The sequence below is a fragment of the Crinia signifera genome, chromosome 4 (genome assembly GCF_055691185.1).
Source record: "Crinia signifera chromosome 4, ASM5569118v1, whole genome shotgun sequence".
Taxonomy (NCBI): domain Eukaryota; kingdom Metazoa; phylum Chordata; class Amphibia; order Anura; family Myobatrachidae; genus Crinia; species Crinia signifera.
In genome coordinates, this window is record NC_139220.1 from 318,318,003 (window position 1) to 318,345,374 (window position 27,372).

At 46.1% G+C, this 27,372-nt stretch overlaps 1 protein-coding gene across 1 annotated transcript in view; it reads right to left on the reverse strand.

Moving 5' to 3' along the window:
* LOC146075913 (uncharacterized) overlaps positions 1–26,994 on the reverse strand; it is a 105,913-nt gene extending 78,919 nt beyond the window's left edge. Inside the window, exon 1 of the mRNA XM_083185602.1 lies at positions 26,890–26,994. The gene's annotated coding sequence lies outside the window, so the exon portion shown is untranslated. The remainder of the gene's footprint in view (positions 1–26,889) is intronic.
* Positions 26,995–27,372: the final 378 nt, after the last annotated feature.

Genomic DNA, 27,372 nt, shown 5'->3' on the forward strand with positions numbered 1-27,372 from the left:
TCAGTGTGGGAGAGTTGAACTGGGTGAGAGGACATATTGGCGAGAGGGACAGAGGAATGAGAGGGATGCTAGGTGGGAAAGGGACAGAGTAATGGGCACTGGGTGGAAGAGGATGCGGGTGGAAACAGAACATATTGGGGATTAGGACATTGGATGGAAGAGCGATACAAATTGGGAGAGGGGGGCTGCAGTGTGGTAGGAAGGCTGCAGTGTGGGAGGAAAAAGGCAGTGAGAGGAGATGCAGGGTGGAAGGATATATTATTACATATTGGGGAGAGGGCAGACGCAAGTTGAAAGGGCAGATTCAGGTTGAATACATATTTATATTGCATGCTAATGAGATTCCATTTAGTCAGCAAATAAACACAGTCCTTGATAGCTTACCTGTTTGCAGTGTCAGTTTCGATATTTCCTATTGCAGGGGCTCTGGATGTACAATACTCCCCAGGAGCATAACTGGAAAATGTAGGCCTGCTCCTGCTGGTGCATGAAGTTTTCCCTTGCTGGGGGATCCTTCACTCAATGCCGGAAACGCAGGGACACGAAGCGTGTTACTGCCTCACAGCACTGAGGTGCTGGGTTCGATTCCCACCATGGCCCTAACTGTGCGGAGTTTGTATATTCTCCCTGTGCTTGCATGGGTTTCCTCTGGGTACTCCGGTTTCTTCCCACAATCCAAACATACACTGGTAGGTAAATTGGCTCTGAACAAATTAACCCTAGAATATCTGTGTGTGCATGTTGTAGGGAATATAGATTGTAAGCTCCACTGGAGCAGGGACTGATGTGAATATTCAAATATGCTCTGTAAAGCGCTGCGGAATATGTGTGCGCTATATAAGTAACTGTTAATAAAATAAATTGCAGGGACAAGAGAACGGTGCTGAGCAGCTCTCCTACAGGAGGAACAATAGCCAGGTGCTCAGTGGCTTTCTAGATGCAGGGAAGAGATCCGTGAGCTCGTGGCAGAAATGGAACAGGACGTGGATCGGCCACATCTTGTCAAGTGAATGACAGCCGCTTTCAGCTGCAATAAGCTCTTCCAGGTACCCCCATCAAGTCGCTGATCATCTCTGCTGAGGGCAGGTGCCAGCTATTCCAGCTGCCCCCACACGGTGACATGCCGCTGAGGTCTCCGTTAAATAGAGACCTCAGTAGCAAAAGGTAGTCAGTAGTCATCTACAATATCACCCAGGTAATGTTGGCGTAATATCCCTTTGTAGTCAAATTTAAACAGCACTTCACTCACTGGCAAGTATTCAATGCCGGGGCGATCGGTGACAGCGAGCAGGGCTGCCTGCTCGCCCACACAGTATTTAACTGACCCCCCTAATACGCCAATTCGGCATATTTTGTTGCGGAAGCAGTAAAACCCGCGGTGAAATGCAGCTGATTCACTGCATTAGCCGTGGGTTTCGCTGTTTGAGGAATCCTCGTCATCCTCTGACAGTGAGGATTCCCCCAGAACATTGAATAGGGTTGTTTAACCCCCTCGCCGGCCACGGCGACACCCATTGAATACGGCCCACTATGTGGGACTCGCACACTTATGAGGTTACTGACTCCCCAGGTTTAAAACGAACAAAGTATAAAAAGGTATGGTCAGGAAAATAACACGTGTGGGAATCAAGAGCCGAAGTTACCTATTTGGGAACCAGTGTTTGGCCCAGAATCTTGGAAGAGGGACATTTTATAACTAAATAGGATTAGGGAAATGCTCTTTAGAGATAATGAAATACACCAAACTAAAAAGGCACCCATTGTAATGTTCCTTATGATGCTTTCGCAAACATATTGTCTAATAAGCCATGGCCACTACCACAAGGTTATATTAGCTTTGCGGATTTAGGGCTTAGATATAGTTACCAATGAACTCTTTTGGAATACGTTTTATAGGTACTACCTGATGCAGTGGTCATACAACATGAGGATGTGAAGGCAACATATATGAAGGGATTACTTCCGAGAGAAGTAAAACCGGTAAAGAGAGCTACAAATAGTACATGAGAAGCATAAACATCTTTTGTCTGAAGGTTGTAAGATTATTTGGGATTTGGGAATATAATCACATTTGGTAAATTTATTGGAAGCAAACTGAAATCAATAATGACAGAGATAATGCAACAGAGGATGATTAATAATTACCCTATGGCTGCAACATCAGGATATTGTGTTACTTTGCAAACCGTGCATGGGGTGAGATGTTGTACATATGACAAATTCTTCTGATGCCAAAGAAATAATTGAGGAAAAGTTAAATGAAATGACTTGAGTTTTCTGACTGAAATAAGCCTGATGGTGTGATTCCAGACAGCCGCGGCATTTGGTTGAACCCTGAATACCTGGGAGGGAAACTGATCAGCCAACATTAGGCCCACATTAGGAAGTCTTAGATTTTTTGCCATGAGAATGTTGTTGCTTTTCTATATACAAGTGAAATGCTTCAAGATTTTTCAGAAGAAATCAATTGATGAGTTTTATGAGAAATATGAAGAGTTTTGGGAATTATTTAGAAGGTTGAGAGGGTAGAAACTGATAAACAGAAATATGTGGACGTACATAATCCTTCAACAACTCATTGCTAATCCATGCTTATGTTACCTTAAGGTGACCATACATCAGAAAGACCGGTCTTATTAAGGTGCATACACACGGGGCAATATGATCGCTGGCAATATATTGCTAGCAATATATTGCTCAGCAATCATATTGCCCCGTGTCCCGTTTTCATCTGCGACCAGAGATGGTCGCAGATGAAAATTTAAACACTGCTGGGTGAAGAGGCAGTTGAAGCCGCTGGTGGGAGGAGCATGCTCCTCCCACCAGCGACCATTCAGGGGCTGAAAACGGGAGCACGCACCCGGCAATTTATCGCTGGTGCACACTCCAATCACTGGCAATATGGTCGCTCAGCGACCATATTCCCAGCTATTTCAGCCCCTATCGCCCCCCGTGTGTACACAGCATAATCATGATTTTGTCCAATTTCCATTCAATTCCCCAGCAGTCCTTGGTGGTTTTTGGACACACAATGTACTCACAATCTGTCATACAATCCATCTGCTGCATGATTGTATGATTGAAGCTTCATTTAAATAGGGGCTGGTCTACTAGAATCAAAAGGGTAGGAGTACCAAAAATCCAATTGCCAGCCACTACCAATCTGCTCACATCTGCTGTGTTATACCATTATTAATTAGCCTGAATGCAGAAATCCTCTGAAAACGGTTTTCATTTTGACAGAATTGTGCAAAAAGACGTCCACCGCTCTCTTCAGCCGCTTGGATACATCTGCAGCTCCCAGCATCTTCACTGCCACGGGCCGCCCAGAAGCTGCACCTCTTTTCTCTGCTAGACAGGGAGGGAGTGTCACATGACTCTGGTTGTATGAGCCATCTAAAGACAAATTGCATGTGCTTAAAAGCACATTCAATCTGCTCCCAATCCCAACTGATCTGACGTGCAGCATGTCAGATCAGAGGATCAATCCTCCAATCGACCAGGGTCGGGAGATTGTGTACACAATCTGCATACAATCCATTGAGATTGTATGATTGGGTGCAATATCTTTCTGATGTATGGCCACCTTAGTTTCTTTAGTTTTATTTAGGACATATAATGAATCATTGTATACTGAGGAAGGCATTGCTTGTTGCACAAGTCTCCCAGAAGGGTGTGTATGAGGCCTACCCTTTGCCCCAATAGCCAGGTTTTTGCCTGATGCAGCAGCCATTTTACTTCACATTGGCTCATTACAAATCGTCTTAAAATGGCGTATAGTTTGGAATGTTTCGCTCTTATTGGGATTTACTGAAGAATATGCAAGAACTGATTTTTCTATATAAGTTGTTTATTTAATAAATCGGTACTTGTGAGTTATCCGGACGCCCGATTTCTAAATCGGGTCGGATCGGGCACATCGCATCGCATGCGACCATCGGATGCGATGCGATGCGATGACCCGATTTTTCCATAGGAATCAATGTTAAAATGGACTGAGTCCATTTTAACATGGAATTCAATGGGAAAAAGGGGTCCTTTTCATACCCCTACTATCCAAGTGGGCATGGAGTTGGATATAAACCTGTGGCGAGCGTAGCGAGCCACCGAGCCCGAAGCGTGGCGAGCGTAGCGAGCCCCGCGAGGGGACACGGAATACCGTCCCCTCGCGGGGCTCGCTTCGCTCGCCACGCTTCGGGCTCGGTGGCTCGCTACGCTCGCCACAGGTTTATATCCAACTCCATGCCCACTTGGATAGTAGGGGTATGAAAAGGACCCCTTTTTCCATAGGAATCATTTTAACATTGATTCCTATGGAAAAATCGGGTCATCGCATCCGATGGTCGCATGCGATGCGATGCGATATCGCATCGCATCGCATCTGATTGTATGCCTTAACTTAAGGCATACAATCAAAAAATCGGGCGTCCAGATAACTCACAAGTACCAATAAATCATATTAGAATGTGATTTTGAAAGTACAGAGTGACTTTGGAAACAACAAGATGGCATGTGTCTAACTACTAAGATAAAGGCCAAAGAGGCGACCATGCTAAGATTCTACATGGGAAACAAGGAAATAAATAAAATGATGCTAGCAGTATGTCTGGAGGCAAAGCTGGACATTAAGACTTAGTACTTAATAATAAATTAATACATTTATTGAATTTAAACAAAATAATGGAGAGGAAGATGTGGAAGCAGTCAGAGGTGTCCAGAACGTATGTATGAAGTATTGGCTGACTGCCATCTCTTATGTGTGTTGAATCTGCATTGGCGATATATATGATCAAGTTGTCTTTAACCTTTTGAGTGCCAAGTGAATTTGACAAAATTGGTGTGAAAATTGGCAAGCAAACATTTGTATCCATCCAGTCCGGCCGGGGCTTGGTGCAAAAGGGGTAAAAAAAAAACACAAAAAAAACCCTGTAGTTTCCCTGGAGTCCGGGGCCATGTAAATGGGTAACCCGGGTCATCCGACCCAGGGACCCATTTCCACCAATAAGGGAGCCCCATCTCCGCTGCGGTCATTCCGGAAGTTGGGCAGGGGCCGCATACAGCTTCTACCGCTGTCTGCGGTACTATGCAGACAGCAGTTGAGGCTAGGCAGAGGTATGCGGCATCCATTCACCTCATGGTCGGAGGCTGGGGGCAGCCCAGCAAGCTTGCCCCCAGCTTGTCAGTCAGCATTGTGGGGGTCCAGGCTGGCGGGTTTCCCAGGGCTTGGAGATGTCATCTCTAAGTGCCGGCTCAGGGCCCAACTTCAACGGCATTGCCCACTCGGCATGATGCCGAGGGATGCAGTGTATCCGCCAGTTTTGGTGTAAATGGGGTAATAATGACCTGTAATGTTACCTTATATAGGAAATAACCTTTTTTTTTTACACAACATTTTTTATTTGAAATTATATTAAAATTTGAGCGATGCTGGAATTTGTAGCAGGTATTTTGCACATCTCTCACAGATGTCGGCACTCATTGTCATTCACATTACAAGTCTGTCAGTCTGCAATTATTTCAGTGTTGGCTGTTATATTTTACCCTTTGGGGGGGGGGTATCGTGTGTGCAGGCAATATTGGACGGTACTTGTGGAGTATCACGGCTCCCACGACCTGCATCGTATGCAGATCGTATGCTAAAAATCGCATCGCATGTGGCATACGATGCGATGCGATGTTTTACCGATTTTTGACTATTTTAGCTCAAAAATCGTATGCCATCGCATAACATCGTATGCCATATGTAGTGGCATACGATGTCATACGATGCGATACGATGTTTTACCGATTTTTGAGCAAAAAATGGTCAAAAATCGGTAAAACATCGGATAACATCGTATGCCATATGTAGTGGCATACGATGTCATACGATGTCATACGATGCGATACGATGTTTTACCGATTTTTGAGCAAAAATGGTGAAAAATCGGTAAAACATCGGATGCCATATGTAGTGGCATACGATGTCATATGATGCGATACGATGTTTTACCGATTTTTGAGCAAAAATGGTGAAAAATCGGTAAAACATCGCATGGCATCGTATGCCATCGATGCGATACGATGTTTTACCGATTTTTGAGCCATTTTAGCTCAAAAATCGTATGCGATCGCATCGGATGCCATACGATGGCATCCGATGCGATGCGATGCCACCTGATTTTGCACTGAAATGCATCAGAATGCATTGAAATGTGTATTAAAGTAGTGAAATGCCCCCAAATGCCATTTTTCATAGTGCACCACCCCCACTATCAACGTCAACCCAAAGCGTGGCGAGCGCAGCGAGCCCACGAGGGGCGGCGGTACGCGTCCTACGACCTTTTCATACCCCCACTATCCACGTCGGCGTGGAGTTGAGAATAGAATAGTGTGGCGAGCGCAGCGAGCCACCGAGCCCGAAGCGTGGCGAGCGCAGCGAGCCCCGCGAGGGGACGCGGATACCTTCACAGCTATACGCGTCTCCTCGCGGGCTTTACAGGTATCCGCGTCCGCTCGCTGCGCTCGCCACACTATTCTATTCTCAACTCCACGCCGACGTGGATAGTGGGGGTATGAAAAGGTCGTAGGACGCGTACCGCTGCGCTCGCCACGCTTCGGGTTGACGTTGATAGTGGGGGTGGTGCACTATGAAAAATGGCATTTGGGGGCATTTCACTACTTTAATACACATTTCAATGCATTCTGATGCATTTCAGTGCAAAATCGGGTGCCATCGCATCGCATGCCATCGTATGGCATCCGATGCGATCGCATACGATTTTTGAGCTAAAATGGCTCAAAAATCGGTAAAACATCGTATCGATGGCATACGATGCCATGCGATGTTTTACCGATTTTTCACCATTTTTGCTCAAAAATCGGTAAAACATCGTATCGCATCGTATGACATCGTATGCCACTACATATGGCATACGATGTTATCCGATGTTTTACCGATTTTTCACCATTTTTGCTCAAAAATCGGTAAAACATCGTATCGCATCGTATGACATCGTATGCCACTACATATGGCATACGATGCCATGCGATGGCATACGATTTTTGAGCAAAAATGCTCAAAAATCGGTAAAACATCGCATCGCATGCCATCGTATGCCACTACATATGGCATACGATGCCATACGATGGGAGCCGTGATACTCCGCAAGTACCTATTGGACTGTGGCCCTCTTTATGTAGTGTGTACAGGGCTTTATAGAAAGAATATAGACTACACGTTACATACATGATCATGTGATAACCTGTGGTTGTAAAGCCCACCCACAGAGAACATGCTGCCATTACAAACTACTTATGATACATTCAATTACAATATCCTACTCTGAGGCTTTTTGGAAAGAGCATAAAGAGGATTAAGGCTGTGTACACATGGGGGCGATTTTGTCTAATATCTCGGGCAATATGGTCGCTGAGTGACCATATTGCCTGCAATAGGAGTGTGCACTGGTGATATATCGCCGGGTGCGCGCTCCCGTTTTCTCCCCCGTAGTGATCGCTGGTCGCCGGAACATGCTCCGGCGACCAGCTGATTTCCACTGCCGGGCTCCCCCGGCAGTTTCACTGATGCAAATGGGACACTGAGCGATATATCACTCATCGCAATCGATATATTGCTCTGCGATATATCCCCTGTGTGTACGGGGCTTAAAAGGGAAAAAAGTAAATAAAGCAGTTGAAGGGATGAGTAAATACAACAAAGGTTGGGGTAACCCTCCACCAGCGCTCAATAAACATAAGATATCACTTCCCTTTTTATACGTGTGCTTGCTCCTTTCAAAGGCTGGTACCACTGTTTAGCTCTTTCCACTCATCCAGGTTTACATGTAATAAGAGCATATAAGTTTCATAGTGTATACCATTTAATTATGCACACAAAAAGGATAAAATCACATACAGAAAAATGACAATCACATAAGAAAACACACTGTTTCACAATATAATGGTAAAAAACACACACAATGAAATCCAATCCATAAAGTGGCGAGTGCAATGGAAATAAAGTGCTGCAGTGTAGTTACCAGATGGTATGTGAACTGTTATTGCAGTTCAAAGTGCGCATGCATAGGAAAGTCCAAGCGGCCCGGGTACAACCTGGATCTCAGATGCTGCTGCTGGTTCCACACCTCCGCATCAGGATGTCCACTGTTCTCGCCTGCCGACGCGTTTCGGACCCTATCTGGGTCCTTTTTCAAGGCTGGGTATGTGTGTGTAAAAAGCAAGTCCGTTTTTATAGTGTCCCATAGAAATTAAACACCTGTAGGTGTGACGCGATGTCCCGGCGTCCCACTTCCGGGTGTCGCGCGTCATCTGACTCATCGCTGGGGCACGTATAGCGCGGTCTCCGGATCTCTCACTTCCGGGTCTGGCGCATCACGTGAGCCGCCGCGTCCTCGTTGCCTGGTGATCTAGGCATCCATGATTAAGCTCCGGTCATGTGATCACACTCCGGAGCACATGATCGAAGTCCATTGCCTTTTGAATAGAGTCCATACTTGATTTCCGCCCTTACATACTATGGGCATAACGGAGTGAATACCTTAGAGATAAAAAATACAGTATAAATACCTTAAAAGCTTAAAAACCAATCATAAAAACCATTTTAACTCGAAATCAGAGTTAATGCCACTGGGTTTGAGGGTATTGTATTTATAAATCATCTGCATTTCAAGTTTAGCAAGTTGCACATCTATATCCCTCCTGCGGCAATGTCCCTCCACATATTTTAGCCCTAAGAATATTTTTATGTGGCTGGGAGAACTCCCATGATGTTCTTTAAAATGTTGAGAGAGTGAGTGTGTCTCGACTCCCTTTTTTATATTTCTAATATGCTCACTTAAGCGTATTTTTAGTGGCCGAGACGTTCTCCCGATATAAAATAAATTGCAGGTACATCCAACAAGATAGACAACGTTCTTAATATTGCAGGTTATAAATTCTCGTATGTGGTGATCAATGCCATTGATGGATATTTTCTCCACTTTTCTTTCTCCTTTTACATTAATGCAGGCGCAACAGGTCCCACATCTGTGGAACCCTTTTGTCCTGATTTCTCGTCTCACTATATTAGAAACATGCATACTTGAAGTGAGTTGGCTACCTAGATTGGCAGCCCTTCTATAAATAAAGGATGGCTTTTCAGGAAGATCTTGGCCTATAATTGGATCCTTCCTAAGTAGGTCCCAATGTTTCCTAAAAGAGCTCTCCACTTTTTTGTGGTGACAATTGTAATCGGAGATAAAAGCAAATTGCGTTCTGTCTGATTGGGTGGGTTGTATCCTATCTTGTAGGAGGGCAGTTCGTGGTACCAAATCCACTTTCTCCATATCTTTTTGGATTGTGTTTAAATTATATCCACTGTCCGTGAATTTGGTTATCATATTTGCAGTTTGGAGTTTGTATGTCTCCTCATCTGTGCAATTTCTCTTAATGCGTTTGAATTGCCCCTGTGGGATGCAATCTAACCAGTTCTTGTGATGGCAACTGTTGACATGGATATAGCTTTGGGAATCAGTGGGCTTCGTGTATGTTTTTGTTTTGAGGTGACCCTCTTCTACGTAAATAGTTATATCCAAGAAATTAACTGTCACATCACTCACATCAAATGAAAACTCAATATTAAAATCATTGGCGTTGAGATATACACAAAAATCATCTAAAAGTTGTCTCCCCCCTTTCCATAAAAACAAGACATCATCTATGTAGCGGGTCCATGACACCAGGTTCGCCCCGAAAGGATTGTTGGTCCATATCTTATCCTGCTCCCAATATCCCATAAATAAATTAGCATAGCTCGGGGCGAACCTGGTGCCCATAGCGGTCCCGACCCGCTGTACATAGTGATCACCTTTAAACATAAAATAATTATTATTTAAAATAAATGATACCCCTTTAATTAAAAATTCTTGTAGATTTTTTTCTAAAGTGCTATTGTTTAAAGTGTATTTGATGGCTTCTACACCCTGTTCATGATTGATTATTGTGTAGAGCGATTTTACATCTGCTGTTATTAGATAAAATCCTTCTTCCCACTTAAAATTAGGCAATTTTTGTAACAGGTCCTTAGTATCTCGTAAATGTGAGGGATTTTTTAGCACTAAAGGCTGGAGATAATAGTCGATGAACTCCGATAAATTGGAGGTCACCGACTCAATTCCAGCTACGATAGGACGTCCTGGTGGTACTAATGGGTTTTTCATAAAAACCCATTAGTACCACCAGGACGTCCTATCGTAGCTGGAATTGAGTCGGTGACCTCCAATTTATCGGAGTTCATCGACTATTATCTCCAGCCTTTAGTGCTAAAAAATCCCTCACATTTACGAGATACTAAGGACCTGTTACAAAAATTGCCTAATTTTAAGTGGGAAGAAGGATTTTATCTAATAACAGCAGATGTAAAATCGCTCTACACAATAATCAATCATGAACAGGGTGTAGAAGCCATCAAATACACTTTAAACAATAGCACTTTAGAAAAAAATCTACAAGAATTTTTAATTAAAGGGGTATCATTTATTTTAAATAATAATTATTTTATGTTTAAAGGTGATCACTATGTACAGCGGGTCGGGACCGCTATGGGCACCAGGTTCGCCCCGAGCTATGCTAATTTATTTATGGGATATTGGGAGCAGGATAAGATATGGACCAACAATCCTTTCGGGGCGAACCTGGTGTCATGGACCCGCTACATAGATGATGTCTTGTTTTTATGGAAAGGGGGGAGACAACTTTTAGATGATTTTTGTGTATATCTCAACGCCAATGATTTTAATATTGAGTTTTCATTTGATGTGAGTGATGTGACAGTTAATTTCTTGGATATAACTATTTACGTAGAAGAGGGTCACCTCAAAACAAAAACATACACGAAGCCCACTGATTCCCAAAGCTATATCCATGTCAACAGTTGCCATCACAAGAACTGGTTAGATTGCATCCCACAGGGGCAATTCAAACGCATTAAGAGAAATTGCACAGATGAGGAGACATACAAACTCCAAACTGCAAATATGATAACCAAATTCACGGACAGTGGATATAATTTAAACACAATCCAAAAAGATATGGAGAAAGTGGATTTGGTACCACGAACTGCCCTCCTACAAGATAGGATACAACCCACCCAATCAGACAGAACGCAATTTGCTTTTATCTCCGATTACAATTGTCACCACAAAAAAGTGGAGAGCTCTTTTAGGAAACATTGGGACCTACTTAGGAAGGATCCAATTATAGGCCAAGATCTTCCTGAAAAGCCATCCTTTATTTATAGAAGGGCTGCCAATCTAGGTAGCCAACTCACTTCAAGTATGCATGTTTCTAATATAGTGAGACGAGAAATCAGGACAAAAGGGTTCCACAGATGTGGGACCTGTTGCGCCTGCATTAATGTAAAAGGAGAAAGAAAAGTGGAGAAAATATCCATCAATGGCATTGATCACCACATACGAGAATTTATAACCTGCAATATTAAGAACGTTGTCCATCTTGTTGGATGTACCTGCAATTTATTTTATATCGGGAGAACGTCTCGGCCACTAAAAATACGCTTAAGTGAGCATATTAGAAATATAAAAAAGGGAGTCAAGACACACTCACTCTCTCAACATTTTAAAGAACATCATGGGAGTTCTCCCAGCCACATAAAAATATTCTTAGGGCTAAAATATGTGGAGGGACATTGCCGCAGGAGGGATATAGATGTGCAACTTGCTAAACTTGAAATGCAGATGATTTATAAATACAATACCCTCAAACCCAGTGGCATTAACTCTGATTTCGAGTTAAAATGGTTTTTATGATTGGTTTTTAAGCTTTTAAGGTATTTATACTGTATTTTTTATCTCTAAGGTATTCACTCCGTTATGCCCATAGTATGTAAGGGCGGAAATCAAGTATGGACTCTATTCAAAAGGCAATGGACTTCGATCATGTGCTCCGGAGTGTGATCACATGACCGGAGCTTAATCATGGATGCCTAGATCACCAGGCAACGAGGACGCGGCGGCTCACGTGATGCGCCAGACCCGGAAGTGAGAGATCCGGAGACCGCGCTATACGTGCCCCAGCGATGAGTCAGATGACGCGCGACACCCGGAAGTGGGACGCCGGGACATCGCGTCACACCTACAGGTGTTTAATTTCTATGGGACACTATAAAAACGGACTTGCTTTTTACACACACATACCCAGCCTTGAAAAAGGACCCAGATAGGGTCCGAAACGCGTCGGCAGGCGAGAACAGTGGACATCCTGATGCGGAGGTGTGGAACCAGCAGCAGCATCTGAGATCCAGGTTGTACCCGGGCCGCTTGGACTTTCCTATGCATGCGCACTTTGAACTGCAATAACAGTTCACATACCATCTGGTAACTACACTGCAGCACTTTATTTCCATTGCACTCGCCACTTTATGGATTGGATTTCATTGTGTGTGTTTTTTACCATTATATTGTGAAACAGTGTGTTTTCTTATGTGATTGTCATTTTTCTGTATGTGATTTTATCCTTTTTGTGTGCATAATTAAATGGTATACACTATGAAACTTATATGCTCTTATTACATGTAAACCTGGATGAGTGGAAAGAGCTAAACAGTGGTACCAGCCTTTGAAAGGAGCAAGCACACGTATAAAAAGGGAAGTGATATCTTATGTTTATTGAGCGCTGGTGGAGGGTTACCCCAACCTTTGTTGTATTTACTTGTCCTATTTGGGTGCCTGAGATACACCCCAGGGGTTTCCATACCTCAGCTGCCAGTGCGCACTTGGGAGAACACTCTAACCTTTTTTTGTGAAAGTTGAAGGGATGAGTTGGTGCCGCTGAGAGAGGAGCTGGATGACGCCATTGGAGCGAGTGAAGCAGATAAAGTAATAAGCAGCTGAGGGGGGAGATCCAGTAACAGGTAGACTGACTGATGGTTCCACAGGGAGTCTCGGTGAATGGAGAGCTGTTCCTGACTCCATGTACTACATTGGTAAAATAGAACCATTTAATTGCCCAGTGGCATCCTTTTTGGTGGGACATTAAAGGTGCCCATAGACTGCAATTTGGGCCCAATTTTACCCGATTTCGATGATCGGGCCATGAAATTGGTCCAAATTGCATGTGTATGACATCAGATTCGATCCTATGCATGGTCCCCTGTGCATCGGATCAGAGGTCAGACAGGCTGCACATAAGAAATCTTATGAGCAGTACATGCTGGGTGCATTAAGCACCCGCAATGTTTCGCACCCCATGGGGGATGGGATGCCCGAGGGAACCGTGCGGGGGGATGCAGATTTATCACATGTAAATAATGGCACATCAAGTGCCTAATGGTATTGGACCTTTCCCGGAGAGCTGCCGGGGAAATTAGGTGGACTAGTCGGCATAATGTATGGGGGCGTTCTAGGATCAGGGCTTGGGCACGTGGGCAGCAAAGATGGTTAAATCAAAACTGATTATGTCACCTGTGCTCAAGCATGGCTATCATTAAACCTAGACCTTTACAGTGCCTTGAGGACAAGTGTTTAGGAATGTATTTAAAGAGTGCGCATTAGGTGTATGGGACTATACAGTTAGTGTATTGTGTGTATAAAGTCTTACACATTCAGTAGATCAGTGATTTTCAACCTTTTTCAGGTCGCGGCACACCAGACAAGACTTCAAAATTGCCAAGGCACACCAACATTTTTTAATCAGATATTCCAGATATTTTGCATACCATAATGCCAGTTACATGTTATATCACACACATTAATGGCCATTACAAGTTATGCCACACATCGTGATGCCAATTACAAGCTATGCCATATACCGCAATGGCCATTACACATTATGCCAGGACTCACCAAATTTCTTTCAAACGAGGGAGAATATGGACAGTGCGCGCCGAAGGCGCGCGGCAAATTTTTTAACATAATGCCAACACACCGCACACCCATTATATAGTATACCACATGCCATAATGGCCATTACATGTTATGCCACACACCGTAATGCCCATTGCACATTTTAGTGAACTTTGTAATTCCGATTACACATAAGCCCACACATGATGCCCATGACATACTATGTAACACTCCGCAATGCCCATGACATACTATATAACACTCCGCAATGCCCATGACATACTATATAACACACCGCAATGCCCATGACATACTATATAACACACCATACACATTTGACACATAAGTGCCACTTACCTACATGCTCAATGCCAGGGGCTTCATGCTCGATGCCAAGGTGGTCTGAATTTGCTCGTTGCCAAGGGGGACAGAACTGTGCAGTGGCCCACTCCTGGCTCCCGTCCGCTATTTGCAATTCAATGCACCGCCAGTAGTGTGCAGCAGGGAGGGAGGGTGGGAGCAGTAGGGTGGGAGGGTATCTGCAGTGGGGTGGGAGAGTGGCTGGGAGGGTATCTGCAGTGGGGTGGGAGGGTGGCTGGGAGGGTATCTGCAGTGGGGTGGGAGGGTGGCTGGGAGGGTATCTGCAGTGGGGTGGGAGGGTGGCTGGGAGGGTATCTGCAGTGGGGTGGGAGGGTATCTGCAGTGGGGTGGAAGGGTGGCTGGGAGGGTATCTGCAGTGGGGTGGAAGGGTGGCTGGGAGGGTATCTGCAGTGGAGTGGGAGGGTGGCTGGGTGAGTGCAGGAGGGTGGGAGAGTGGGTGGGAGTACACCATACTAAGTTAGCCAGCCGATGGTTAGCCGGCCCGCTCACCTCACTCCCCCCCACCTCCTCCTCCCAGTGTGCGTCCGTGTGCAAACCCCCCTCCTGCCTCTGCTTACACGCCGACGACCCCTCCCCCCTGTCAGTGTGCGTCCAGTGTGCCGCTCACGGCTCCCCCGCTATGTACGGGAGAGAGACGTGCTGTGCTGATATGTAATATTCATATCTCCCGCTGCTGGACCACTAGCCAATGGGCGCTCGCGGTCCAGCAGCCACCAGTTGATTGGCTGCTGGACCGCAAGCGCCCATTGGCTAGTGGTCCAGCGGGATATATGATTATTGCATAGCAGCACAGCACGTCTCTCGAGTCCCGGACAGTGCACAGCGGGGGAGCCGTGAGCGGGCGGGCAGTGCGCACATGGACGCACACTGACAGGGGGGGGCGGATGATGCCGAGCCGCCTGCCCGTCCCCCCTGTCAAATAGAAACTCCGCTGGTGTGTCGCCGTGACCCGAGGCATGGCGGCACACCTGTCAGCTGGCCGCGGCACACTAGTGTGCCGCGGCACACCGGTTGAAAATCACTGCAGTAGATAGTTTGCTAATGATAAAACAACATTGATTTACAGACTGCATTTTATTGATTGACAAAATAACGCAGCGTGAGGGGCGGGGACAGCAGGGGAGACACAAAGAGAGAGAAAGGGTAGAGTGAGACAAAGAGGAGAGGGAGAGAGAGACAAAGAGAGGAAGGGTAGAGAGAGAGACACACACACACAAAGAGGGGAAGGGGGAGAGAAAGAGACAAAGAGGGGAAGGTTAGAGAGAGTGACACACACACAAAGAGGGGAAGGGGGCGAGAGACACACAAAGAGTGGAAGGGGGAGAGAGAGAAAGACAAAGAAGGAGAGAGAGAGAAAGACAAAGAAGGGGAGAGAGAGACAAAGAGGGGAAGGTTAGAGAGAGAGACACACACACATAAAGAGGGGAAGGGGGAGAGAGAGAGACACACACAAAGAGGGGAAGGGGGAGAGAGAGACACACACAAAGAGGGGAAGGGGGAGAGAGAGACAAAGAGGGGAAGGTTAAAGAGAGAGAGACAGACACACACACACAAAGAGGGGAAGGGGAAGAGAGAGACACACACAAAGAGGGGAAGGGGGAGAGAGAGACAAAGAGGGGAAGGTTAGAGAGACACACACAAAGAGGGGAAGGGGGAGAGAGACACACACAAAGAGGGGAAGGGGGAGAGAGAGACAAAGAGGGGGAGAGAGAGACAAAGAGGGGAAGGTTAGAGAGACACACAAAGAGGGGAAGGGGGAGAGAGAGACACACACACAAAGAGGGGAAGGGGGAGAGAGAGACAAAGAGGAAGGTTAGAGAGAGAGACACACACACACACACACAAAGAGGGGAAGGGGGAGAGAGAGACACACAAAGAGGGGAAGGGGGAGAGAGAGAGACAACGGGGGAGAGAGAGAGAGAGAGAGAGAGAGAGAGAGAGAGAGAGAGAGAGAGAGAGAGAGAGAGACAAAGAGGGGAAGGGGGAGAGCTAGAGAGACAAAGAGGGGAAGAGACACATACAAAGAGAGGAGGGAGAGAGCCACATACATACAGAGAGAGAGAGAGAGAGAGAGAGAGAGAGAGAGAGAGAGAGAGAGAGAGAGAGAGAGAGAGAGAGAGAGAGAGAGAGAGAGAGAGAGAGAGAGAGAGAGAGGGGGAGGGAGAGAGGGAGGGAGAGAGGGAGGGAGAGAGAGACAAAGGGGGAGAGAGAGAGAGACAAAGAGGGGAAGGGGGAGAGCTAGAGAGACAAAAGAGGGGAAGAGACACATACAAAGAGAGGAGGGAGAGAGCCACATACAGAGAGAGAGAGAGACACAGAGAGGGAGGGAGAGAGAGACAAAGGGGGAGAGAGAGAGAGAGACAAAGAGGGGAAGGGGGAGAGCTAGAGAGACAAAAGATGGGAAGAGACACATACAAAGAGAGGAGGGAGAGAGCCACATACAGAGAGAGAGAGAGAGACACAGAGAGGGAGGGAGAGAGAGACAGAGGGAGGGAGAGAGATAGGCAGGGGGAGAGACAGAGAAGGGGGAGAGAGAGAGAGGGAGGGAGAAGGGCTAGTGCGCATGAATGGGCTGGATGCTGGGTGCCACTAATTAAACAGGACACCTGATAAAGTCTGCATCATCTGAGGAATCTGCGGATGCTCATGGAGAGGCGGAGAAACGTGTTATTTGAGCCCCTGAACACTTGTTGAAAAAACTCAACAAGTTGGTATGTTCAATCACTCTCTGCCAACATGTTTCAACGGCCCCATCCGTCTTTATCAAGGCTAGGCTTTATTGTTTATTAAATATTTTGAGTTTTACTGAGAATCGTCCATTCCTTTCTCATTTCCTTCATGTTACTGGGAGACCTAATATGGGGATGCTATGAATGGTATGGATCCTGAAAGAAACCGTTACATGTTTTAAACCGTTCTCCATTGAGTGAGTACGGTACGCATTCACATGAACTTTGTCCACGTGGTGGTCTGCTGATTATTTCATCCACCCATTTACTGTCAGTTTGAAAGAAACCTTTATATCAGTGGTGTCCAAACTTTTTGCGACGAGGGACAGATTTAATGAAGTGTAATTGTGGGGGGCCGACCATTCAGCCTGACATTCTTTCAACCAATAATCACATCAGAATGGTCGCCCACTCTGCCCCCATTCGCTCTGTCCCCCAGACCACCCCTTCACTGTATTTCCCCCAGCCTGTCCCCATTCACAGTATGTCCCCCATTCACTCTATGTTCCCCACTCTGCACCCATTCACTCTGTCCTCCAGCCTGCCCCCCTTCTCTTAATGTCCATCAGTGCCTCCATTCATTGCATGTCCCCAAGCCTAACCCTCCTTCACTGTATGACTCCCATTCACTGTATGTCCCCCAGCCTGCCCCTGCTCCCCCTTCTCTGAATGGCCATCACTGCCTCCATCCACTGCATGTCCCCCAGCCTGACCCTCCTTCACTGTATCTCCCCACTCTGCCCCCCCCCCCCCCCCCCATCCCTTCTCTGTATGTTTCCCAGCCCCTTGTGTGAGCCAGAGGAAGGAGAGGCAAAGCAGGCACTGCAAGGACAGGAGATGCTTGGGCTCCCACTGCTGCCCTCCTCCGCTCTGCATGTTACGGGAGCAAGCTTCCCCCTTGCTGTCCCCCCTCACCAAACACTGCGGTCACTGTGATTGTGGAGTAGGGTGATATACGATTGCAGCAGCAGGGAATAGGATGCCAAACACATCTGACTGTGGCAGCCGGCACCTCCTCACTGCAGTAGACAGAAAGGAAAAGGCGTGCTCACCGGGGCCCCACCTTTAGTGTCCTGTGCAGTGCGTCCTGCATCAGATGCTCTGCCCGCTTCCAGCTGAAAGCTGTGGGCCGCTTGAAATGACAGCACGGGCCGCAATTGGCCCCCGGGCCTGACTTTGGGCATGCCTGCTTTATATGAATTGAATATCTGTTACAAGAGTGAGTACGGTACACATTTTGGAATACATGCACCCTCATTCTCGGTATTAAGTGGTCTATTGATTCTACACATGGTGGTCCCCTAAAAAGTACTAAAGAAACCTTTATGTACACAGCTTTGCTTAGAGTGAGTTCCGTATAAGCAGCATTAGTTTCAAAATTATTTTTATGGTGAACCCTATATCTATGTTTTTATTTGCGTTCCCTGGATAGGCACCAGAGGCAGCTGATTGGAGTGCCGGACTCTTTGGGTCATATACATGGGTCATATACATACATACATACATGCATAGTGTTCCCTCTAGGATTATGTGCCGGACCGGGCCCACCGACGTCACAGCTGTGGGCGGTCCCGGGCTGCCAACGTCACAAAAGTAGCGTGCCCGTGCCGCAATGTCATCAAAAGGGGCGGGCCAAGCCACCGCAGTCACCAAGGGGGCAGGCCCGCCGGAGTCGCTGTGCTGCCGGGCAAGCACCGGGCATCGCCATCTACTGTGGCACGGGGCTTCCCCGTGCGGTGTGTCGGGCAGACACCAGGCTGTTTTAGTGGGGCGCTGCTAGAGGGGCAGGAAGCATTTTGCCCTTTAAAAAAAAAAAAATTGGGCAAGGCGCAGCGCCCCGCTAGAACAGCCTAGCGGGAACAATATATATCTATATATATAGATAGAAGGTAAAGAAAGACTGGCACTCCTGGGTCTTGGTGTAATAGTGTATTTAAAGCAAGGAAAAACCAACCTTTGGTTTTTCCTTGCTTTAAATACACTATTACACCAAGACCCAGGAGTGCCAGTCTTTCTTTACCTGCTATACCCACACCAGGACAGGCACCAGGGCGGATGACCACATGGAGTGAGTGCCGGGCCGTACTGCGATGGCACTCCAAAGCTCTTGAGCCGCTCCAAAGCAGTAACCCTAGGATTGCCATAAATAAATTACTGCATTGGATAAAGAAGGCTAATTCAGTTGACAAAGGTGCCGACACACCGAAACAGCCGTCCAGAATGGGACCTTTATCAGATATGTATACCATTGCCTGATAGGTTATTCATCAGTCCAGACTGATGCTGGACGTGCCTGGCCTGGTAATATGTTGTAACCTTGTGGTATCCAGCCCACAACTGATGAATTTTATGGTACAAGCAATATCTGTTGGCTTGTTCTTCCTGCTGTGTGCTTCTTTGAAAATAAATCTTTTATGCACTATGGAGCGCCCCTCTGTCTCTCTATTGTTTACAGAGAGAGATAGATATATATATATATATATATATATATATATATATATATATATATATATATATATATATATATATATATAGTTCCAAGCGTGCACACTCCAAAATTCCAGCAGTGACAATTTTATTATGCATCATACATCACCATTGTGAATAGTCAAGCGACGTTTCGGACCAATGATGGTCCTTTTTCAAGACAGCATCTATGTCAGCCAAACAACGCCACAGCAATGTACAGGACATATATATATGTACTAGTGGGTGGTCGGCACTCCTCCCAATAATTTGTTAAATACCTGTGGTGCCATCAGTAAAACTAAAAATAGAACTTACATCCATGGAAAAAGACAGTGGCACTCACAGTTTTTTGAGCATAAAAAGATATTAGTGTCAAATTTGAATAAAAGATACTTTAAATGATCAAATGACGAGCAGTGCCAAATACTTTATATGGGGATGTACTAAAAGGATGATCACAAAAAGGGATGATCGGGATGATTGAGTGCAGTTCACCTCCAATACATTAGATGTCACAATCTTTACTGATTTTCAACCTTTACGAACTAAAAAAAAAGTCTAAACATCAAATTGTATGTCAGTCAGACCACCTAAGTGTCTTTTATCCTTATAATTGCAGTAAAAAGTGCATTATCCCATTTTTATTGTATATTTACCTATATTGTATATTTCCAGGGGGATGATGGCTCTATCTTTTCTATTTAAATGGGATGATCAAGTTTTTTTTGCAGATAATTATACCTGGGACCGTTTTCTATGTGTTTGCAGTGGGATGATGGCTCTATCTTTTGTATTTACGTGGGATGATCACATTTTTATCTCAGATAATTACACCTGGGACGGTTTTCTATGCGTTTCAAGGGGGATGATGGCTATAACTATTTTATTTACGTGGGATGATCACGTTTTTATCGAAGATAATTATGCCCGGGACCGTTTAGAAACGCATAGAAAACAGTCCCAGGTTAACATATCTGCGATAAAAACCTGATCATCCCACGTAAACACGAAAGATATCGCCATCATCCCACTGAAAACATAACGAAAACAGTCCCAGGTATACATATCTGCGATAAAAACCTGATCATCCCACCTAAATAAAAAAGATATAGCAATAATCCTACTGGAAATGCATAGAAAACAGTCCCAGGTATAGATTTCTGGGATAAAAACCTGATCATCCCACGTAAATAAAAAAGGTATCGCCATCGTCCCACTGGAAACGCATAGAAAACAGTCCCAGGTATACATATCTGGGATAAAAACCTGATCATCCCACGTCAATATGAAAGCTATCGCTATCATCCCACTGAAAACATAACGAATACAGTCCCAGGTATACATATCTGCGATAAAAAGCTGATCATCCCACCTAAATAACAAAGATATCGCCATCGCCCCTCTGGAAACGTATAGAAAACGGGACCAGGACTCAATATTGATATTCAAATGCTGGTTTCCTTATTTAATTATATTGCCTTGTTGTTATAAACCAATGCATATGCTAAATAAATGCTGTATCTTTTTTCTTAAATATAAATATATAATTTAAAAGCTTAATGTGCTTGCTGAATTTTGTAAATTCTCAGTTGAAGTAAAAAAAATTGTGACATCTAGAGGTGTGAATAGGAACTTCAGGCAATCATCCCGATCATCCCTTTTTGTGATCATCCTTTTAGTACATCCCACTTTATATGGGACTAGAGTGTATTCCTAATTTCCTATGGGCGACAGAGCTGCGGCAATAAGAGCTGTGTGTCAGCAGCGATGGCCATCGATGTTTCACCATTAGTGACGGTGGTCACTGTCCGATGTATAACGTTTTTGATCTATGGAGAAAGCTGCATCCATGTGACCCGGCAATGTTAGTATCGATGGTGGTCATCGCTTCGCTAATGAACCCGCCGATGGTCACCCCTACGTTATGCTGGGTACACACCAGGACGACTAGGGCACGATTCTGTCAATTTAGATCCAATTCCGACCGGTTGTATGCAGATTGTATGTACTATCGTGTGTTTTTGACATTTATTTGATCCGATTCCGATCAAATGCGCGTTCACGCCGCTCGTTTGGTCGCATCTTTGGTCCTACGTGCTGCAGGTAGGATCTGTCAATCCCAGGCCGACCGACCGTCAATCGTATGCAGATCGTGAGTGTTTTTTGCCGCCTCCGTCGTCCGTCCGTCGGTGCGTCCGTCGTTTGATCCAGCCTATTTGAGTGGCATTTCCTAAACACTCCCCCGGCGCCATGTTTTTCCACATAGCAAACAGCGCTGGCGCAGCAGTTGGACTCTCCTTCTTGTCTCATCTCCCAGAACAACAACCTGGTATGTTTGCACTCCCAATGCTCTTCTATGCATGCCCACTGTTGCCACCAATGTATATAGTGTGTATAAAGCACTGGTTTGGCAACCGTGCACCCGACCATGTCACTGTTTTTTTTGGGTGGGCCCCATGTCTGTGTGTATACATATAACCAATGTCCACCATTGCAGTATTCAAAGCACTCCTCTCTGCTAGGCCCCATTCACCTGTGTGTGTGTGTTTGTGTATATATAGATATATATACATAAACCATTGTCCACCATTGCAGTATTCCAAGCACTCCTCTCTGCTAGGCCCCATTCACCTGTGTGTGTGTGTTTGTGTATATATAGATATATATACATAAACCATTGTCCACCATTGCAGTATTCCAAGCACTCCTCTCTGCTAGGCCCCATTCACCTGTGTGTGTGTGTTTGTGTATATATAGATATATATACATAAACCATTGTCCACCATTGCAGTATTCCAAGCACTCCTCTCTGCTAGGCCCCATTCACCTGTGTGTGTGTGTTTGTGTATATATAGATATATATACATAAACCATTGTCCACCATTGCAGTATTCCAAGCACTCCTCTCTGCTAGGCCCCATTCACCTGTGTGTGTGTGTTTGTGTATATATAGATATATATACATAAACCATTGTCCACCATTGCAGTATTCCAAGCACTCCTCTCTGCTAGGCCCCATTCACCTGTGTGTGTGAATAGCAATCTGCACAATAAAATGTATAGTGGTTTTCATAAAAGTTTATTAACATTTTAAATACTTAAAACATAAGAACTAGGTAAACTGGTAACTATAACTATAAAAATTTAAATATGAAACAAAACATGGGTATAACTATAACAACTAAAATGGTTTTATCTTTTTACAGTCCCAATGTCCAACGCAAAGGAACAAGAGTTTTTGGAAGGGTTTATTGAAAAATATCGTACACACGAATGCCTGTGGAGAACCAAATCCAAGGAGTATTCAAACAAAATGAAAAGAAACCAAGCCTTGGAGGAGTTGGCACGCTACAGTCTTCCATTTCACCCAGAGGCCAATGTTGAATGGGTGAGGAAACGCATCCAGAATATGCGCACGGTGTTCTTAAAGGAACACAAGAAGATGGAGGCTGCAAAGAAGTCTGGTGCTGGAGTCGACGAGATGTATCAAACATCGCTCTGGTACTATGACCGGTTGACATTCACCCTCAGCCAGGAGTCGATGAGGACAGGAGTAGTCCTTATGGTCGAACAGGAAAACCAAGAAGTCGCGGCGCAGGAGGAGGAGGAGAATTCGCAGTCTGCATCGGTGAGTCTATTTTTTTGGCTATCTAATTGATTCCTCCTGCCAATCCACAGCGCCCTCCCCATTAAAGTAGGCCATGTACTCTTCCCTCACCTGTTTGGCTCGTGCACTCCCTGTGTAGCGTTGTGTTGGGGTTTGCAAGGAGGATATCTGCACTACCTCCTCTGGCAGTTCTTGGTCTTCTTGGAGTGCTGTGCCTGTAGCCCTTTGCTGTGTGGCTTTTCTGCGGAGCAAATTGTGCAGGACACAGCACGCCGTGACAACCCAGTCAATTTTGTCCACCCTCAGGTTAATGGCAGTGTGAAAAATGCGAAACCGGCTTGCCAGGATGCCAAAAGCATTTTCCACAACACGCCGTGCCCTGGATAGCCTGTAGTTAAAGATCCTTTTGTCATGGTTCAGGCCCCTTTGCGCATATGGCTTCATGACATGCTCGTGCAGGCCAAAAGCCTCGTCAGCCACAAAAACAAAGTTAAGCCCCTGTTTAGTTTCCTGGACAGACGGCAAGTGAAGGGTGTTCGCTATGAGCCTTTCGTAGAACTTTGTGTCCTTGAAAGTGCCACCATCCGATGCACGGCCATTCCTTCCTACATCCAGGAAGATAAACTCATAGTTGGCATTCACCACAGCCATTAGTACAATGCTAAAATAGCCCTTGTAATTAAAATAGTAGGAACCACTATTGATAGGCTGGGCTATGCGGACATGTTTGCCATCAATGGCTCCACCGCAATTTGGGAAGTTCCATCGCTGTTCAAACTCCTCTGCGATGACTTTCCATTCATTCACGCTGGTAGGGAACTGAAATTAGAAGTAAATAGAATTGATTAGTAAACATGTTCAATTTTTTTACAGCTTGGTGACTACCCACCTGCAACCCCAGACCTATCTGTCCTATCTGATAATGCATGCACATCTAACGAAGTTCCTACTCCGGCACGCACTCCGCCACCCACCCTGGAACCCACTCCACCACTCCCCCGTGCCAAAAAAATGCGTGGCAAAGGAAAAAAAGGAGAAGCAGCGGCACATGAAGAATTTATGATGCGGGCACATCAAGTCCTGCAAAGAAACCCGGACAAACATGACAACTACTTCACTTATGTGGCAGAGTGTGTTCGCAACATGGCTCCTGACCAGCAACTTACTTTTGAAAAGTTATGCATGGAGTTGGTGTATAATGGCAGTTTAGGGTATCTCAACAGTGGCACTAAAATAGTTGGCATTGGTAGTGCACCAGACACACCACTGTCATTAGAATCACCAGTGCCTACTCCGCCTGCCACCGTAGCAGGCCAGTCGAGCACAATTCCAACACATACCCAGTCAACACCTACACAGCCTTCTCAACCCCCCCAGTACCGTCAATTCTACAGTTCTTTACTGATAGAAGATCCAGAGTGTCCTGTTTTTGAGGATCTGTCTTAAAAAATAGGCTACTTTATCATTTACCATCGACATGGTCTCAGCTGCAGGTATGTGATGGCCACTGCTCACATGGCGTATGGCGCACATCAATGGGGCCGGGACCATTGCATCTGCGCCATGCGCCATGTGGGCCGCAGCCTTTACATATCTGCAGCAGACATCCTCTGCCACACAAGGGCCACAGTGTGTATTTTTGTTTATTTATATGCTGCTACCTGTACCTGCATTACCAGAGGGAGAACAGGATTCTCCTCAATCTGGATAGCAAACTCCATTTATTGCCCTTTTGTCTTTACCAATAGTATGGGGTACTGTGCGGCAGACATGGTCTCGGCTGCAGGTATGTGATGGCCACTGCTCACATGGCGTATGGCGCACATCAATGGGGCGGGGGCCATTGCATCTGCGCCATGCGCCATGTGGGCCGCAGCCTTTACATATCTGCAGCAGACATCCTCTGCCGCACAGTACCTTATCCCTACTGTTGTAAGGGCATGTTCCAGAAGTTACCAGAGTGTCTTTTGTCTTGGTTTTCTACATATATGCTGCTACCTGTACCTGCATTACCAGAGGGAGAACAGGATTCTCCTCAATCTGGATAGCAAACTCCATTTATTGCCCTTTTTTCTTTGCCAATAGTATGGGGTACTGTGCCGAAGACATGGTCTCAGCTGCAGGTATGTGATGGCCACTGCTCACATGGTGTATGGCGCACATCAATGGGGCGGGGGCCATTGCATCTGCGCCATGCGCCATGTGGGCCGCAGCCTTTACATATCTGCAGCAGACATCCTCTGCCACACAGTACCTTATCCCTACTGTTGTAAGTGCCTGTTCCAGAAGTTACCAGAGTGTGTTTTTTGTTTTTTTATATGCTGCTACCTGTACCTGCATTACCAGAGGGAGAACAGGATTCTCCTCAATCTGGATAGCAAACTCCATTTATTGCCCTTTTGTCTTTACCAATAGTATGGGGTACTGTGCGGCAGACATGGTCTCAGCTGCAGGTATGTGATGGCCACTGCTCACATGGCGTATGGCGCACATCAATGTGGCCGGGACCATTGCATCTGCGCCATGCGCCATGTGGGCCGCAGCCTTTACTTATCTGCGGCAGACATCCTCTGCCACACAGTAGCCCGTACTTATTGGGAAAGTTTAAACTGGGTCATACATACTTAAATCTTTATATATAGTGTGTGTTTTTGTACAATATCTTTTATATATGGTATTATAATATATTTTTGTTGACACAATCTATTTACTATTTTACATGTTTTAACCATGAAAGGCCTAAAAAACCTGTTTCTGTCCTAGGCCTAAATTATAAATAAAAATATTTTGTTTGCACAATAAAGTGTACAGTGTATATTTCATCCTTACCTTGCAATACTGGTACTGCAGCACCTTCACAATGGCTTTGCAGGTCTCCGGGATGATGAGGCCCAAAGCTTGCGGGGAGATGAGGGATCCAAACTTTAGGTCAGCAAGAGACCGTCCTGTCGCCAGAAACCTCAGGGTGACCACCAGCCGTTCCTCAGCAGGGATAGCCATGCGATACTTGGTATCCTGCTTCTCGATGTGGGGAGTCACCAGACGCAGCAATTCCTGGAATGTGGCATCATCCATCCTCAAGAAGTTACGGAAATCGTCTGGGTTATTCTCCCTGATGTCCCTGAGCAGTGGCATGTGCGAACGAGTCTGACGCTGAAGTAGCCACTGCTTTGTCCAGCATGATCTTTCTCTCCTGCGCTGGGCTCTCTGACGCCTGAGCTTCAAAACTGCATAATAGAGCAGGTACTGTTGCTGGTGACTACCCATCACTGCATTCTCCATAGTGCAGGGTTAAAAGACACTTTGTAATGGCAGGCAAAACAAAGTAATGTGTAAATAGCTATGTCCAGCGTTCAGCAGGTATAAACCAAGCCTCACTAGTAACAAAGCAGAAATACACTGGTTTAAAATGGCTGCTGCTATTCCTATCCCCCTCTGCTAGTCCTCCCCCTCTGCTAGTCCAGCCCCTTCATTCAAATTTCAAAGGCCCATCTGACGACGGTCGCATGTGTTCTTGCAAAAAAAACAAAAACCAGCGATCCGACCGTCTTAACGACCATCGCGGGCGCATCGGGATCGGATCTAGATCGTTCCGCAAAAAAACACAATTTTTGCTAATCGTTTGCTGGGGACTGCCTGGGAGCTCCCGGGAAGTCCAAGGGAAATCGTTCCATGGTCGTCTATCGGTCGTGAACGACGGTGGTCGTCCTGGTGTGTACCCCACATTAGTCCCTAACACAGCACAGATACATGAGCTGCAGCACGTGCTGGGGCAGATATTGGGCTACCGCCTACCCCCATGCCCCTCCGTACACATTACACGGTGCCCGGCACCAGGCTCCCCACACACCGCGGGACTCACCTCACGTTTTCTATGATACCGGTTCCCGCCGCTTCTTGTAGACGCGCTCTCAGTCTCCACTGATCCGTGAGGTAAACCGTTACCAGCTGGGGGGTGGAGAGTGGGGGAGGAGTCTGGGCGGGAAGGTGGAGCAGAAGGGAGGGGACTGGGCGGGGAGATGCGGCAGAGGAGCTATACTGGACTGGGACATTCGCTATAGAGAGGAGGGGACTGGGCAGGACACGCCGCATAGAGGACTGGTCTGGGCGGGAAAATGCGGCAGAGGGGAGGAGCTGGGCGGGGATACGCAGCAGAGGGGAGGAGACTGGGCGGGGATACACGGCATAGGGAAGGAGACTGTGCGGCAACACATGGACGCTACGTCCATGTGTCCCCGTTTACCAATTGAGACGCGCAGAGCTGGTTTCCCGCCGCCGGAGCAGCTGTTGACGTCACTTGGTCATGTGACTGTGCGGCCTGGCTGCCGCCGCTGATGCCCCATGA